The sequence below is a fragment of the Onthophagus taurus genome, chromosome 5 (assembly GCF_036711975.1).
Source record: "Onthophagus taurus isolate NC chromosome 5, IU_Otau_3.0, whole genome shotgun sequence".
NCBI classification, from domain to species: Eukaryota; Metazoa; Arthropoda; class Insecta; order Coleoptera; family Scarabaeidae; genus Onthophagus; species Onthophagus taurus.
In genome coordinates, this window is record NC_091970.1 from 10,344,788 (window position 1) to 10,362,192 (window position 17,405).

At 29.9% G+C, this 17,405-nt stretch overlaps 1 protein-coding gene across 1 annotated transcript in view; it reads right to left on the reverse strand.

The window, feature by feature from the left end:
- Window positions 1-17,405, reverse strand: part of LOC111413967 (apyrase-like) — an 84,529-nt gene that overhangs the window by 45,619 nt on the left and 21,505 nt on the right. Inside the window, exon 4 of the transcript XR_011640393.1 lies at window positions 13,433-14,158. The gene's annotated coding sequence lies outside the window, so the exon portion shown is untranslated. Of the gene's footprint in view, window positions 14,159-17,405 lie in introns of the transcript that reaches the window.

Sequence of the window (17,405 nt, forward strand, 5' to 3'; positions counted from 1 at the left end):
TATGAATATAGCCGTGTTTGGTATCAAATTAACGGAAATTTAGCGAACTTTGCAAATTTATTAAAATAATTAATCATTATTCGTTTTTGAGGTTAGAAAAGTTAAAGAAATTGATAATTTACGATTGGTTATGCTTAAATACGTCGTGTTTGGTGTTAAATAAAAGGAATTTTCATTCTGGATTCAAATAAAATCTTTAAAAATTAAAAAAAATATTAAATTTGATTAACATAAAAATCAACCTAATTTAAAAGGAATTAATTAATTAAAAATAATCGAATATAATCGATAAGTAACGTAAATAATCGAGTTTTGGTACAAATTTGTTGTAATTTAAACATTTTTAACTCGATTTAATTAAAAATTGATTAATTAAACTTTAATTTTTGTATTATCTGTCTATAAAATCGAATAAAAAATCAAATTTGGATTAATTTGATACCAAACACGACCGATTTCGGTTAAAAACAACCTAATATACGAATTTTTTAACAATTTTAATTAATTAAACAATTGACAGTCGCTCGATTAATTAAAAAAGCGTAATTTTGTTGTTTTTAATACGAATATAGCCGTGTTTGATATCAAATTAACGGAAATTTAACGAACTTTTCAAATTTATTAAAATAATTAATCATTATTTGTTTTTGAGGTTAGAAAAGTTAAAGAAATTGATAATTTACGATTGGTTATGCTTAAATACGTCGTGTTTGGTGTTAAATAAAAGGAATTTTCATTCTGGATTCAAATAAAATCTTTAAAAATTAAAAAAAATATTAAATTTGATTAACATAAAAATCAACCTAATTTAAAAGGAATTAATTAATTAAAAATAATCGAATATAATCGATAAGTAACGTAAATAATCGAGTTTTGGTACAAATTTGTTGTAATTTAAACATTTTTAACTCGATTTAATTAAAAATTGATTAATTAAACTTTAATTTTTGTATTATCTGTCTATAAAATCGAATAAATAATCAAATTTGGATTAATTTGATACTAAACATGACCCAATTCGGTTAAAAACAACTTTAGATACGAATTTTTTAACAATTTTAATTAATTAAACAATTGACAGTCGCTCGATTAATTAAAAAAGCGTAATTTTGTTGTTTTTAATACGAATATAGCCGTGTTTGATATCAAATTAACGGAAATTTAATGAACTTTTCAAATTTATTAAAATAATTAATCATTATTTGTTTTTGAGGTTAGAAAAGTTAAAGAAATTGATAATTTACGATTGGTTATGCTTAAATACGTCGTGTTTGGTGTTAAATGAAAGGATTTTTCATTCTAGATTCAAATAGAACCTTTAAAAATTAAAAAAAGAAAAATTTTAATTTGATTAATATAAAAATCAACCTAATTTAAAAGGAATTAATTAATTAAAAATAACTGATAATCGAATACAATCGATAAGTATCCTAAATAATCGAGTTTTGGTACAAATTTGCTATAATCTAAACAAATTTCATTAGAGTTAATTAAAAATTAATTAATTAAAACTTAAATTTTTGTGTTATTTTTCTATAAAATCGAATAAAAAATCAAATTTACATTAATTTGATACCAAACACGACCCACTTCGGTTCAAAACAAGCTTAGATACGAAATTGTTAACAATTTTAATTAATAAAACAATTGACGCTCGCTCGATTAATTAAAAAAGCGTAATTTTGTTGTTTTTAATACGAATATAGCCGTGTTTGGTATCAAATTAACGGAAATTTAACGAACATTGCAAATTTATCAAATAAAACATTCAAAAATTTAAAAAAAAATTTAAATTTGATTAAAATTAAAATCAACCTAATGTAAAAGGAATTAATTAATTAAAAATAATCGATAATCGAATATAATCGATTAATATCGTGAATGATCGAGTTTTTATAGACATTTCATGTAATTTAAACTTTATTAATTATTTTAATTAAAAAATAATTAATGAAAACTTTAATTTTTGTGATATTTCTCTGTAAAAACGAATAAAAAATCAAATTTGTATTAATTTGATACCAAACACGACCCATTTCAGTTAAAAATAACCTTACATACGATTTTTTGTAACAATTTTAATTAATAAAACAATTGACGTTCGCTCGATTAATTAAAAAGGCGTAATTTTGTTGTTTTTAATACGAAAATAGCCGAGTTTGGTATCAAATTAACGGAAATTTAATGAACTTTTCAAATTTATTAAGGTAATTAATTCGTTATTCGGGATTAAAATCGATTAATTAAACAAAAATAATAATTTTAAGATAAATTTCAAAGAAATCGCCTACGTGACTTAAAACAAAACCTTTAAAATCTTCGCCACAAGTTAACCGAGATGGAATATAGATACAGAAAACGGTTATTGTCGGTTTCCGCCACCAGGAGCGTTGTTAAAAACTTCTCCTCCTCGTCTTAAAAGTTCTTATACAACTCCGAAAACTACCGTCACGTCTTCTTCGTCTTCTTCTTCTGGTTCATTTGCCCTCCCCACCATCCATTAAAATATGCGCAGCGCACAGCCACCTGAGCCAAAGCGTTTAACTTTACCTGCCTCTCTCTCGACACAAAACCGAACTACAGTATCGAGTAGAGACACCATGGTATACAGTTGTTGTTTATAGTGATCGAATATTACAAGTTTTTTTTTTTGGATTATTTTGTGAAGTTAATTTTTGTGCGAATTAATTAATAAATCGTGTTTATTAAGTGATTGATGTTTTTGTTATTCATAAAACTATGAATCAAGACGTATTAGTTGCGTTTTTTTCCGGTTATTAAAGGACAAAAACTCGAACTTTTTAGTTAAATTTAGTTTAATAAGTGGTGAAATGAACTCGACGAGAAAAATTTAGTGACGAAAATTGTTTCGGTAAGATTTAAAAAAATTATTTTGATTACAACGCGTCTTCCCCTTCCACCATCTTCGGTCATCTTTATCCCTTTCTGACTCAACAGGTAGAAGCTGCGGGTTAACAATAGTACAAAAAGAAAGAAAAAAATTTTAGGAGTGGTGGGAGGAGAAAGGGAAAGAATTTTTTTCGGGGAACTTGAAACCCCGGGGTTCCTATTTTTTCCGGTTAACCACCGATATTCATAAATTAACCCTTACTAATTATTAAAAGATTAAAAAAAATTTTTTTTTTATTTTAAAAATAATAAAATCGATTAAACAATTTCATTTCCTTTAATTTGATACCAAACACGACCGATTTGCGTTAACCACAACTCAAATTATCAAGATTTTAAACCATTTTAAATAAAAAACAATCGACGATCGCCCGATTAAAATCGTTCGTAACTCGGTTGTTTTTAACCCGATTATAATCGTGTTTGGTATCAAATTAAAGGAAATTCAACGATCTTTAATAATTTGTATTAATTTTAAAAGATTTTTTAAAATCAAAAAAAATTTGAGCAACCAAAACAAAATTAATGATTAATTTATCGCCTTATCGCGTTTATAGATTAAGAATAACACGGTTTTGATTTTAATTTAAATTTCACTTACTTACAAATTGGACTTGTATTGGAATTTCTAAACAAACAACTAACCGAACTACTCGTATCTCCTTTTTTTATCAAAAAAGGAGGCTTTTTAAAGTCTCTAAACGAAAAAAAAAGCGTTTTTACCACCGTAATGTCCAAATAAACGCTTATCTTTAAACGGAGATAAGAACGCCACCCGGTAGAAAACGGTAGAAACAAACAAAGAAGTGACGTAATACGGTTTTCGGTGATTTGAATCCGTTTATTAATGTTATTAACTCAAAAATCGATTAAGAATCATCATCTTGTTTGATTAAAATGATGAATCAACTTCCTCTTTTACTTGTGGTCAACCGTAGTAGTAGCGATTACGCGTAAAGTATACGAATTAACAAATTAAAAAAGTAATTAAAAAAACTAAACAGTAACAAGAATAATTAGGATGTTATCTTTTTAGTTTTTTTAATTATTAAGGGGGTCCATTGAATACAAATTGAGATTAATAAGAAAAAAAATTGGTGTTTTAATTAATTAAAACGTGATATGAATTTATAAAACTTTTATATTATAAGACTTTTTGAAAGTGATTTTAACGTTGGGTGAGACGTAAAAACTTTACTTCTTGTGATTTCGAAATATTTTTTATTCTCTTTGGTTGGTTGCCGAGCACGACGTTCGATTCCGTTGTGTTTATTTAGGAAATGTTTACATAACCTGGTACTATTGACTTTTCTTGACACCGAAGAAGAAGAGAAACGAGCCTTGAATTCCGTTAAAGAATTCGATTCTTTTATTTGATACCAAACACGGCCGGTTTATCTCCAATACAAAATTAAAAATAATTTTAATTAATTCATTAATTCTTAATAAGAATATAACTTGCCAATTATATTCATCAAAAATTAAGGTATAAAATGTAAATTGAACGGTAATCAAAGCTTAACCTGACGTTAATCGAGTGTTAACCCTATGTACCAAACACGACCGGTTTATCTCCAATACAAAATTAAAAATAATTTTAATTAATTCATTAATTTTTAATAAAAATATAACTTGTCAATTATATTCATCAAAAATTAAGGTATAAAATGTAAATTCAAAGCTTAACCTGACGTTAATCGAGTGTTAACTCTATGTACCAAACACGACCGGTTTATCTCCAATACAAAATTAAAAATAATTTTAATTAATTCATTAATTTTTAATAAGAATATAACTTGCCAATTATATTCATCAAAAATTAAGGTATAAAATGTAAATTCAAAGCTTAACCTGACGTTAATCGAGTGTTAACTCTATGTACCAAACACGACCGGTTTATCTCCAATACAAAATTAAAAATAATTTTAATTAATTCATTAATTTTTAATAAGAATATAACTTGCCAATTATATTCATCAAAAATTAAGGTATAAAATGTAAATTGAACGGTAATCAAGGCTTAACCTGACGTTAATCGAGTGTTAACTCTATGTACCAAACACGACCGGTTTATATCCAATACAAAATTATAAATTTCATTAATTTTTAAATTTTGTATCAAAAATCATAACTTGCCAATTATATTCATCAAAAATTTAGGTATAAAATCTAAATTCAAAGCTTAACCTGACGTTAATCGAGTGTTAACTCTATGTACCAAACACGACCGATTTATCTCCAATACAAAATTAAAAATAATTTTAATTAATTCATTAATTTTTAGATTTTCTTTCAAAAATCATATCTTGCGAATTATATTCATGAAAAATTAAGGAATAAAATGTAAATTGAACGGTAATCAAAGCTTAACCTGACGTTAATCGAGTGTTAACTCTATGTACCAAACACGAGCGGTTTATCTCCAATACAAAATTAAAAATAATTTTAATTAATTCATTAATTTTTACGTTTTCTTTCAAAAATCATAACTTGCCAATTATATTCATTAAAAATTAAGGTATAAAATGTAAATTCAAAGCTTAACCTGACGTTAATCGAGTGTTAACTCTATGTACCAAACACGAGCGGTTTATCTCCAATACAAAATTAAAAATAATTTTAATTAATTCATTAATTTTTAAGTTTTCTTTCAAAAATCATAACTTGCCAATTATATTCATCAAAAAGTAATGTATAAAATGTGAATTGAATGGTAATCAAGGCTTAACCTGACGTTAATCGAGTGTTAACTCTATGTACCAAACACGACCGGTTTATCTCCAATACAAAATTAAAAACAAATTTAATTAATTCATTAATTTTTAGATTTTCTTTCAAAAATCATATCTTGCGAATTATATTCATCAAAAATGATGGTATAAAATGTAAATTGAACGGTAATTAAAGCTTAACCTGACGTTAATCGAGTGTTAACTCTATGTACCAAACACGACTCGTTTATCTCATTAATTTTTAGGTTTTCTTTCAAAAATCATATCTTGCGAATTATATTCATCAAAAATTAAGGTATAAAATATATATTGAACGGTAATCAAAGCTGAATCTGACGTTAATCGAGTGTTAACTCTATGTACCAAACCCGACCGCTTTATCTCCAATACAAAATTAAAAATAATTTTAATTAATTCATTAATTTTTAGATTTTCTTTCAAAAATCATATCTTGCGAATTATATTCATCAAAAATTAAGGTATAAAATGTAAATTGAATGGTAATTAAAACTTAACCTGACATTAATCGAGAGTTAACTCTATGTACCAAACACGACCGGCTTATCTCAAGCTTAACCTGACGTTAATCGCGTGTTAACTACTCATTTTAAAGGATTTTTCAGGACGATTACAAATATGTCAAAATTGACGTTATTCTTAAGCGGAAGTTGACCAGAACTTCATTAATATTGAAGATAAATGTGTCGTGTTTATACTCATTTTAAAGGATTCTTAATGAAGATTACAAATATGTCAAAATTGAGGTTGACATTTTAAACCTGAAGTTAGTTATCATATAATAGAAGTTTTATAACTGAAGTTAATCTAGTGTTAGTCACTTTTAAGCACATTCTTTTTATTTTTAGCGTGTTTTTGGGTCATTTCATTGATTTAAAAAAAACCATCAATTTTTAAGCCACATGATTCTTGAATTTGAAATTTCTTAATATTACATTTGTTAAAAAAGTGTTTTTAAATTTTAAACTGTAAACTTGTAACACTTCGTCCTTAATTTCATTTCACAAGTTTTTAAACATTAATTTTGTAAATTAGTAACTAATAATCTGATTTCGACTTTGATATGTGATCTTTTTTAACAAAAGGAAAAAAATATTAAGAAACTTGTTTGTTAAATGGATAGGATAAGGGATGTTAAATCAAAACTAGTTAGACTTAAATTCTATATGAAATAGAAAGCAGTCTAAAAGTACAAAATGAAATTCTAGATAATTTTCTTCCAAAATTTTTACAAGAAACATTATTTTGACTCTAGTATTTGTGATTAAATTTATGCCACGACTTACAGAAACACCCTGTATAATCGTAAAACGACTGACCAAGTGGATTCTATGCTTGTGATGGATGTCATCAGTGTTCTGTGATAAAAATAGACAGGCACCAAACAATTTTCAATAGTTTGAGCCTGTCTATTCTGAGAAGTCTTATATTTTTAGAGAGATGAAAACTAAAATCTGGTTTTTCTCAACATTTGTCGCTTAGTCAAGTGATGCATCAAAACTTAAGTTGTAAAATGTAAATTGAACGGTAATCAAGGCTTAACCCGACGTTAATCGAGTGTTAACTCTAAGTGTCGTTATAAATCAAAAATGGGTTTTATAAAATTTAAATCTAAAGTTTGATTAGGTTAGATTTAACCGAGGTGAACTGGTAATTAGTGGTAATCAACGCGTAACCTGACGTTAATCAAGTGTTAACTCTAAGTGTTATAAATCAAAAATGGGTTTTATAAAATTTTAATCTATATAATATATAGATATAATATAAAATTTATAAATAAGTTAGATTAGGTTAGATTTAACCGAGGTGAACAGTTAATTTTATTAAGTTGTCACATTAATTGCAAATTAACGTTAATCAATCGCACTTGTATGATTTTTACACAATTAACGTCATAATCAACCAAAAATTGTATGTTATTAAATCATGATTGTGTTCGAATCGACGTTAAACGTGGTATCATTAATAAACTTAGGTTGACGTCACATTAATTGTTCAATTCTAAATAAATTTATCAAATTTGGTTCTTTAATTTTTAAGCATAACATAGAAAAATGTTTGATTCTAGATAATTTTTCCGAATTTGGTAGCTTAGTTATTATACATAAATTTTAAACAAATTATTTGTTATAATGTATTTATCAATGGTTTGTAATCTCTCCGAAATATAACAGCGCCTCGTCCTCAAGCAACCTTGGTTTCAATTTTTATCTCAATTCTTAAAGTTTAAACACCGTGCCTCGGCCGCAAGCGATCTCGACTTCAATCTCGTGTCTTAATTCTCAAAGATTATACATCGTGCCTCGGCCGCAAGCGACCTCGGCTTTTATCTCTATTTTAATTCGGAAAGATTATAAATCGTGCCTCGGCCGCAAGCGAAATCGGCTTCAATCTCTATTGTAATTCTCACAGATTATACATCGTGCCTCAGTCGCAAGGAACCTCGGCTTCTATCTCTTTCTGAAATCTCAAAGATTAAATACCGTGCCTCGCCCTCAATCATTTTCTCAACTATTTTGAGATAAAACATCACAATCTGGATACAAAAATAACTATTATGTACTAAGATATGGTGAAGATATGTTATTGATGAATGTTTGAGATTGTAGTTGAGGTCGATTCAAGCCGAGATGTTAGGTTGGAGACTGTTTGTCGATTAAAAACGATCAAAGATAAAATAACTATCTTCTAGATATGAGTGTAGAAGGTATCAGTTGCAGCTCCTCGGCTTCAAGTGACCTAGGCTCAATTTTTTTCTCAACCATTAACAGTAAAACATCGCAACCTTCGTATACAAAAAGGTATTGTGTACCAAGATGGTAAAGATATATTATCGTTGATTCTTTGAAAGTGTAACCCAGGTAGTTTGCATCCGAGATGCTACATTCGAGACCGTTTTAGATTAAATACGATGATGGCGCACACTTTTTTTTAATAAATGTCTAAAAAATTGGTAGAATAACTAATATCTTACTAATGAATGTAGAAGGTAATAATTACAATGATCTTTCTCATTTCCCAGAAATAAAACATCGAGTCTCGCCCGCAAACGACCTTGGCTTAATATATTCCTTAACTATCAATGATAAAACATTGTAACATTCCTATACAAATAAGTATTGTGTACCAAGATCGTGAAGATATATTATTGCTCATTGTTTGTGAGTGTAGCCGAAGTCCTTTGCGTCCGAGGAGCTACGTTTGAGACTGCTCTCAATTAAACACGATCATGGTATACACTTTTTCTGTAAATAATCAGCTAGGAAACTAATACAACAGTTAATTTCTTCTAGAAATTATGGGAGTAAAAGGTAATAGATACCGCGTTTCTTAATTGTCAAAGATAGGACAACATGGCAACTTGGGTGCACAAATAAGTATTGTTATAAGTACTAAAATGTAACATTATTTTTCAAAAAAAAAAGGTGAAACACTTCCTATTTTACACTTTGTTAGTCTAACCCATGACTAACAAAGTGACGCCATCAACATTTCTTTTAATTATTAACATATGGTTTTTACAGTGTTTATTTTTTCTATGAGTAACAATATAAATATCGGTATGATTTACTTAACGAAAATTTCAGTTGATTCTCAATGCCGTGACACCCCAGACCAATGAAATTGTGGTGGTAACGATTTGGGAGTGTTTCTTTAGTTAACTCTCAGTTCATTCGAAAGATTGGGGTTAATCACTTCTCAAAGAGGAAACATAAAAATTAACTTTGCGTAACCTGCGTAGTGTACGGAAAGCAACGGGAGTTCATTCGCCTCAGGAAGGCGGCAAGTTAAAACAAAATCCATAATTACACTTAAATTCTTGATGATTCACCTCGTCCAAAAAGAAAATTCTTTCTAGATTACTATTGATGCAGTCGAGAATACTTCATAAATCAAACAACAACGCTTGTATACATGTAGATGTTGAAATAGTTGGAGTTACAAGTACACCAAACTGTTATACAACATAAGTACTTATTTTGGTTCCTGACACCATGAAATATCTAGAATACATACTAAGTATTGACGTTTACACCGTATCAGAGAGAAAAAAGAATCATCAACACCATCTTTCTTTTTCAATTCCACTTCAACTGACAATTCGAACTCAGAACTAAAAGCGAATTCAAAGGTTTTTGAAGCTGTTGTAGAACACATTTATTCATCTAAGCTTAAATGTTGTTCAATAAAAAACGCTGGAACTTGTTGAGTACATTGAGGTCTTGGAATCATAAGGTTCTCTTTCTATTTCCTCCTGTTCTGATATACTTATACTTGAACTGATATGATCATCAACAGAATCTTCTTGGGCAATATATAATAACTAATACACTAAAACTAGTAATTATTTAACTTCATGATTAACCCTGCTTTTACTTTTAAAAAACCGACGACTACTAATCTACTGAGATATACAAGGTGAAGAAAGTCCAGAACTTTTCATCAAACTCGAAGAATATTCGAAAGATTAAATGATCAGTTTTGGTTTTTTCGTAGTTTTTTTCAATAAGTTGGTAGGCTTTACAAGACAGGCTTTAGATTAGTAGCCTGGAGGTATAATAACTCATGCTGCAAACAGGTGGTAGTTCTAGAAGACAAAAGTGTAGAAGAGCACATGCTGCCAACAAGTTAGCAAGCTTTAGAAAACAGAACATAAGCCTGGCGGTATAATAACTCATGCTGCCAACAAGTTGGCAGTCTGTAAGGTGCAGAATAGATGTCTCAAGATAAGACAGATTATGCTGTCAACAAGTTGGCACCCCATAAGATACGAAATAGATGTTTCAAGATAAAACAAATTATGTTGCCAACAAGTTAGCAGGCTTTAGAATACAGAATAGAAGCCTGGACGTATAATAACTCATGCTGCGAATAGGCGGCAGTTCTAGAAGACAGACTGGAGATCTATGTGTAGAAGAGCACATACTGTCAACAAGTTGAGAGGCAACAACGTGCAAAATAGATGTCTCAAGATAAAATAACTCATGCTGCCAACAAGTTGGCAGGCTTTAGAAAACGGAGCAAAAGCCGAGAGGTATAATATCTCATGCTACCAATAAGTTGGCAATCTGCAAGGAGCAGAATAGATGACTCAAGATAAGACAGCTCATGTTGCCAACAAGTTGGCAGGCTTTAGAAGACAGAATAGAAGCCTGGACATATAACTTATACTGCGAACAGGTGGTTCTACATAGAAGACAAACTGAACTTTAAGGTATAATAACTCATGCTGCAAGTTCTATAAGATAGATCTATATGGACAAGAGTACAAGCCACTGTACACTTTGTATACTTTGTTGCCACTATACAAGCAACAAAGCTGAAAATATGTATAATTACGCATCAAATGAAACATAATGAGTTGTTATCAGTCTATCTTATACAGAATGGTCAAAAATAGAAAAATTGAATTACCAACATTTCCTATTCAATTGCAAAAAAATGAAAATTTTATACTTATTAAGAGTGGTACGGTTATTAATTACTAAGGAAATTTGTCAAAATCATACACAAAACGTCAGAAATTGTTTCTATTTATTATTGGTCATGAAATTTTCAATAGGTTTTATAATGCGTCAACCATAGCAAAATGTAAAAATAAGAACAGCATATACAGGGTGATTCAAAAAACCGCTGACAGACTTCTAGTTTTTGATTGGATTAACAAATTTTCTACAACGTGTTTTTCTTAAAAACTATTGCTTTATCAAAGTTTTGTAAGAGACCAATTGATAGATAATTGATCACTTTACACGAAAATACTGCCCGTTTGACGAAATTAGCAATGGCGTAGACAATATTTTTAAAAAAGGGCTTTTTATTGCAGATGTTTAATTTTAAAGAAACTTTCACCCGCTATATCTCGTTAAGGAGGCATTTGCGACCTCATGTATATTAAGACTATTCATCTTAATTTTTCATGTATTATCTACCCTAGAAGTCTGTCAGCGGTTTTTTGAATCACCCTGTATACACCATATATAACCAATTTCTGACACTTTGCCTATGATTTTGACAAGTTCAGTAATACATTGGAAAGTACCACAAATAGATACAGGATTTTCTATTTAATGGACTAATAACATTAGTCCATCAAGTTTAAAACATCGATTTTTGGTCTATTTCCGGTGAATCGGAAGCAAATATAAATAAAAACAGGGTGGTGCTTACTTTTTAGCGGACACTGTATAATATTATAACAATAAGTATTATATCAGCTTGTTATCCGAATCATAGTTGAAGTTTATACAACATATTTGGGAATTGTGCCAAATATTAATGTCTCATAATGAACTTACTTATCATTCAGCTTTAAAATGGTATATCCTCGACCGCAAGCGACCTTGACTTTTTATAGCATAATATACAGGATGCCCGGAAATGACGTATACAACGCAAAACCACAAGTACCTTGACCAAAAATATATAATTTTGAAAATTATAGGGTGTTTAAAAACTTTGTAACAATACATTATGCATCCATATCTTTTTAACCCCCTGTACAAACACTACCATTTTTTTTTTCTGAATAGTTACTTTAATTTAGAAACTATTTTCTCTCTTATAAAATTTCAGTTGGGTTTCAGTTGGGGTTTTTTTTTTTTTAATAGTTGACTAGGTATAATTAATTTTAAGAACAAAAACAGTTTGTCACTTAAACTTGACAGCAGTATTCGTATTTTTCATTTTGCGTTTTATCTTTGATTCATCATGAATTTTCAAAGCCCTCTAGCGACTAAACTAAGCAATTTTGCATATAGATTAAGTTTAGTTAGTTAAATAATCGTATTTTTGGTCTAGGTACTTGTGGTTTTCCGTTGTACACTTCATTTCTGGACACCCTGTATTTAGTAATCGTACGAAATATTAACGTATCAGGACAAATTTACTTTCTATTCCAACAATAAACTCATAATGCCTCGGCATTGAAATATATCTGTCCGTTTAGAGATTATACTGCGCCGGCCGTAAGCGACCTTGGCTTTTTATACAGGGTGGCTGATATGTATCGAAATGATCAGTTATCTCTTAAAGTAAGCGAAAAATGTTAAGATACAAAAGTTTTAGTGTTTTTTTAAATCTATTACAATAAAAACAAATCAAGTATTAAAGTATAAGTAAACAAAGTTTCGTTTTCTTTAATGGAACAACCTGTATATTATTCCATATTTAGGTTCGTCTCGAAATTCTAAACGTTCTTAATCGTTTTCGAGGTATTGAACTTTGAAAATCATTCTTATAAATTACTCAAAAACAATTTAGACAATTATGTTCATCAAGTTATCTTTGAAAGTTCCTCATCTCCATAGCAACGCAATGACATAATTTGTGGCCAAAAATAAATTATGGAACTAATTAGATAAATTCGTAAATTTTTGAAAGCTCGAATCTGGAAAACGGTTAAGTTTAGGTTTATGATGATTATTTTATTTAGAATTTCGAGATAAACCTAAATATGGGATAATATACAGGGTGTTCCATTAAAGAATAACGTAACCTTATTTCGTCATAACTTTTTGACTGATTTTAACATTTTCGCTAGCTATCTTACTTTAGGAAATAACCGACCGTTTCCAAATTTTTGCAGTATAACACTTTTTGCGTTTGCACTGATAAATAATCTAGTGACGTTGCTGATATAATGGTGGCTGATGGGTTAAAACACTTTTGGATATTTAACCAAAATCTTGGGTATATTTTTAACATTTTCTTTTGCTTAGTAGGATCAACCATCAGTCTAGAGTCAACGTTGTAACAAAATAAGTACCAAGTAATATTGAACATTTATTTGAACATTTATGGGACATAATACCCATTATAACGTATTTTGCATTATGTCATATTACAATTCAAATGGCACTGCATTACCGTTCAATTTCTTCTTAGTCGACATGTGTCAGAATCAGATAGATCCGACATGTAAAAACTTTCTGGCAAAATTTACATCAGAAGCAACATTAATCTGGATTATTCAAAACAACTTTTTTTGATCATTTTCTTGTCAACAGATAAGATATCTACTTTAAAGTGCAAACGTCCAATTAATGGCAAAATTAACTCCAATTAATTTACATTCCAGTTATAGAACCATCTTAATACATAGGCCGGATTTTATAGCACTTGGTTGTTTTTGTATTAAAATGTTGTTTATAGCTTTCATATCGATTAGAACCAGATATAACTTCTGATTCCAGTATTAATTTAGAAGATGAATATAGAATTGAAATTTTTAATATTTCCCTAAAGTTTGGTCAATTTGAGAAAGAGTTTATTCGTGGACCTCTTTGAGATCATGGGTTGAGAACGGAATGAGGGGAAACAGGGAGATTTTTTTGTACTCACAACGTTCCTCCACGGTTAACTGGTTTTCTCTCTTCTCTCGAAGTTGCCGCTGCGGTCGCGCGCATTTCTCGCGGTGTGTTCCTTAAGAACTTCCTTCCATCTCTCTTTCTCGATGGTCGGATCGGTCCTTCATTTCTGTAGCCGCCGGTTTTTAACTGCAAAAGACGAGGAAACTATGAACGAGCGAAACAGAAAGAGACGAAGGCAGATCGAAAAGTTATTAAAGTCGGGTTCTCTTTTCCTCTCTTCTATAACAAGTATGAAATTACTTATAGACGATAAAAATGGAATTGGTTGGTCGCCGTCGAACCGTGACCGAATAGAAAAAGAAAAGGACCAATTCGTAGAAATTCCGAGAAATTCTAAATAACAATAAAGTTCGAGATAGATTTAAAGAAATCATAAATATTCATTGATAATTCATAGAACGAAATGATTTGAATTAAAAATCCGGTGTAAATCCCCTTTTGTTCGAGATAAAATAGGTTTTCTTTGAAACAACCACGTTTTTTTATTTGTTTGATTAGCATTAAACGATGATGTAATCGGGAATTTTCCTAAGATACTACAAATAGAAAAATTAAAAATCAATAAGTTGAATTAATCACTTGCGGCTGCATTATAATGTTGAAGCTAATACTGATCGAATTGAAATTAATCTATTTAAACTATTTATTGCTTGCAGAAGACTAAATATTGCTAGTTGCTCACTAAATACTGCTTGTGGAAAATTAGATATTCAAAAAAACAACATGTACTGCTAGCTGAACATTAAGCAGATTAAACACTGCTTACAGAAGACTGGCTACTGCTAGTTGAAGACTATACTCTGCTAATGGATGGCTAGATCATCTTTATGGACATTAGATACTGCGAGTGTAAAACTTAAAGCGATAAGATTTACTAAACTGGTTCTGACTGTTGTCAAACTTGAAATACACATGTTAAATGATACAAAAATATCTACTGCTTGAAGTAGACTGAACATGGTTGCTGAAAACTATGTACTTCTGCTAATGGATGACTACGTCCTCCTTATAGAAGACGAGATAATGTTTACAAAGGATTAGATACTGGAAATGTAAGACTTGGAGCAATTATTATATTCTTGATTATCCAAAATAGTTCTTCTAAAAAAACTAGATAATCTTGCCAGAATACTAGGTACTGCTGAAAAAGGTCTAGATACTGCTTATATAAGACTTGTAGGAATGTTTGCAAAAGACTAGCTATAGTTGGCAGTATAGTTATTATGGACTTTCTAATGTTAGCTACCTGCTATTATGGCTATTTGATATACTGTAAATTTAAATCTTTGAGAAATTATTATATTTCATCGCCAACCAGCAGCAAAACCATACTTTATGCTATCCATTTGCGGCAGCAAAGTGGCATTTTGTGCTACTGTCTAGTAAACTGTGCATTTAGCGGCAGGAATTGGTCCCGCACTTTCCTTTCCACTATACTACCGACCTTTGCTACATAGTGTAACTTTACCGAGGTATATTAACAAAAAAAATCGTTTGTTACATGTCATATAATATTGGTAAGTTACAATATCTTCATATCTCTTCTATGAACTCGCCTGTTATTCGACTCGCAAACTCAAACTCATTCTTTAAAGCATCACATTGCTGACTTGGTACATAAATAACTATTTAATTGTCCAAAATAGTGTTTGTAGAGGAGAATATACAGTGTGTTCCAGATAGGTGAAACGATTCTTATAAAAGGTAAATTTTTTTGATATTAAATGTCATTTTTTGGGGTATATCCCTGGTTGGTTAAAGGGGTTGGTTTTAAAAAACAAGTGATTGACAGTGAAAGAAAACCTCCTTTTGTGGCAGGTAAAGTACTTTTTCTGTTTGCAGTACTACTTACAGTGTTACTAAGAAGTTTTGTTCAGAATGAAAAACTATGTCAAACTGTAATTTAGTGAACTTAAACTGTCTTTTAAATACAATGTTAACATTAGAGGAAAATATTTACGTGATTCAGTGTTATGGAACTATACCTTTTACAGTATGATTTCACACTTATGAAATATGATTTCGCACTAGCGAAAACAGATTACATGCAAATGAAATTTGATTTCGCACTAGCGAAAACAGATTACATGCAAATGAAATTTGATTTCACACTAACGAAAACAGATTTCATACAAATGAAATTTGATTTCTCACTAACGAAAACAGATTTCATACAAATGAAATATGATTTCACACTAACGAAAACAGAATTCATACAAATGAAATTTTATTTCAAACCAATGAAAACAGATTTCACAGTATTTAAATATTTAATTAGAACATTATTTATAACAAAAAATTATTAAATTAAATTTAACAACCAATCTAGCAACCAATAAATTATTAATTATATTTCTTGAATGTTTTCTTGTTGTAGTGCTGCTGCATAATAACGTTCTACATGATTCGAATATCTTAGTAAGTGTTGTTGTTGAACTTCTTGAATTGCTCTATCTGAAATTTCTTCTAAGATGCGCATTCTATATTCATGAAGTGTTAACCCTTGATTATTAACGCGTCTGTAATTCAATATTTCTTGCATTCTTTCTTGCATTTGCACTTTTACGGAAGATTTGAAACTACTCCATAACAACTCAATCGGATTTAGTAAATAAGAATATGGAGCAAGGCGTACTATTTCTATATCTTCTTCGGGTTCAAGTTCAGATTCAAGATTTGAATGTACAGGAGCATTATCAATAATAAATGTTGGCTTCTCGATGCCATCCGCAGTGCAAGTTGCTATTAAGCGACGCAGCCATTGTTTACAGTCGTGAGCTTTGTAGGATCCTCTTCTATGTTCAAATGAGATAATTCGCATCGCACTCATTGCCCCAATGCAATGTAAATTGCTTCCTTTACAAGCCGGAAGAATTACGTGTGCTTTATGACCTATTTTGGATCTACCTTCTTTTCGCCGACAATATAAATTAAAATTTGTTTCATCGATCCAAATAAGAGTTCTACCATTTGCTCGACTTTGTAATATTTGGTTTACATACTCTTTACGCTTGACTTTGTTTTCCTCATTATTCATATTTACTATTTGTGGTCTTAGTGCCTTAAGTGAAAATAATTGCCCGTCCAACCAGTTTTTCATTGTGTTTTGGCAAACGTTAACTTGAAATTCATTGCTAACATGATCACATAAGCCTTTCAATGTTATTGTAGAATCTTCCTCAATCCATCTAACCAATGCATCGGAAATTGCGGCGGTCTTTTTGGAAGAAGCATTACCACCTTTCTTTTTTGGAAGTGATTGATCTTTTTTCAACCATTCATAAGCAGTACGAACGTTCACTCCTAAAGCTGTAGCTGTAGCTCGCCAATCTTTGCCTTCTTCGTGTGCTTTTATAATTCTTTCTCTATCACT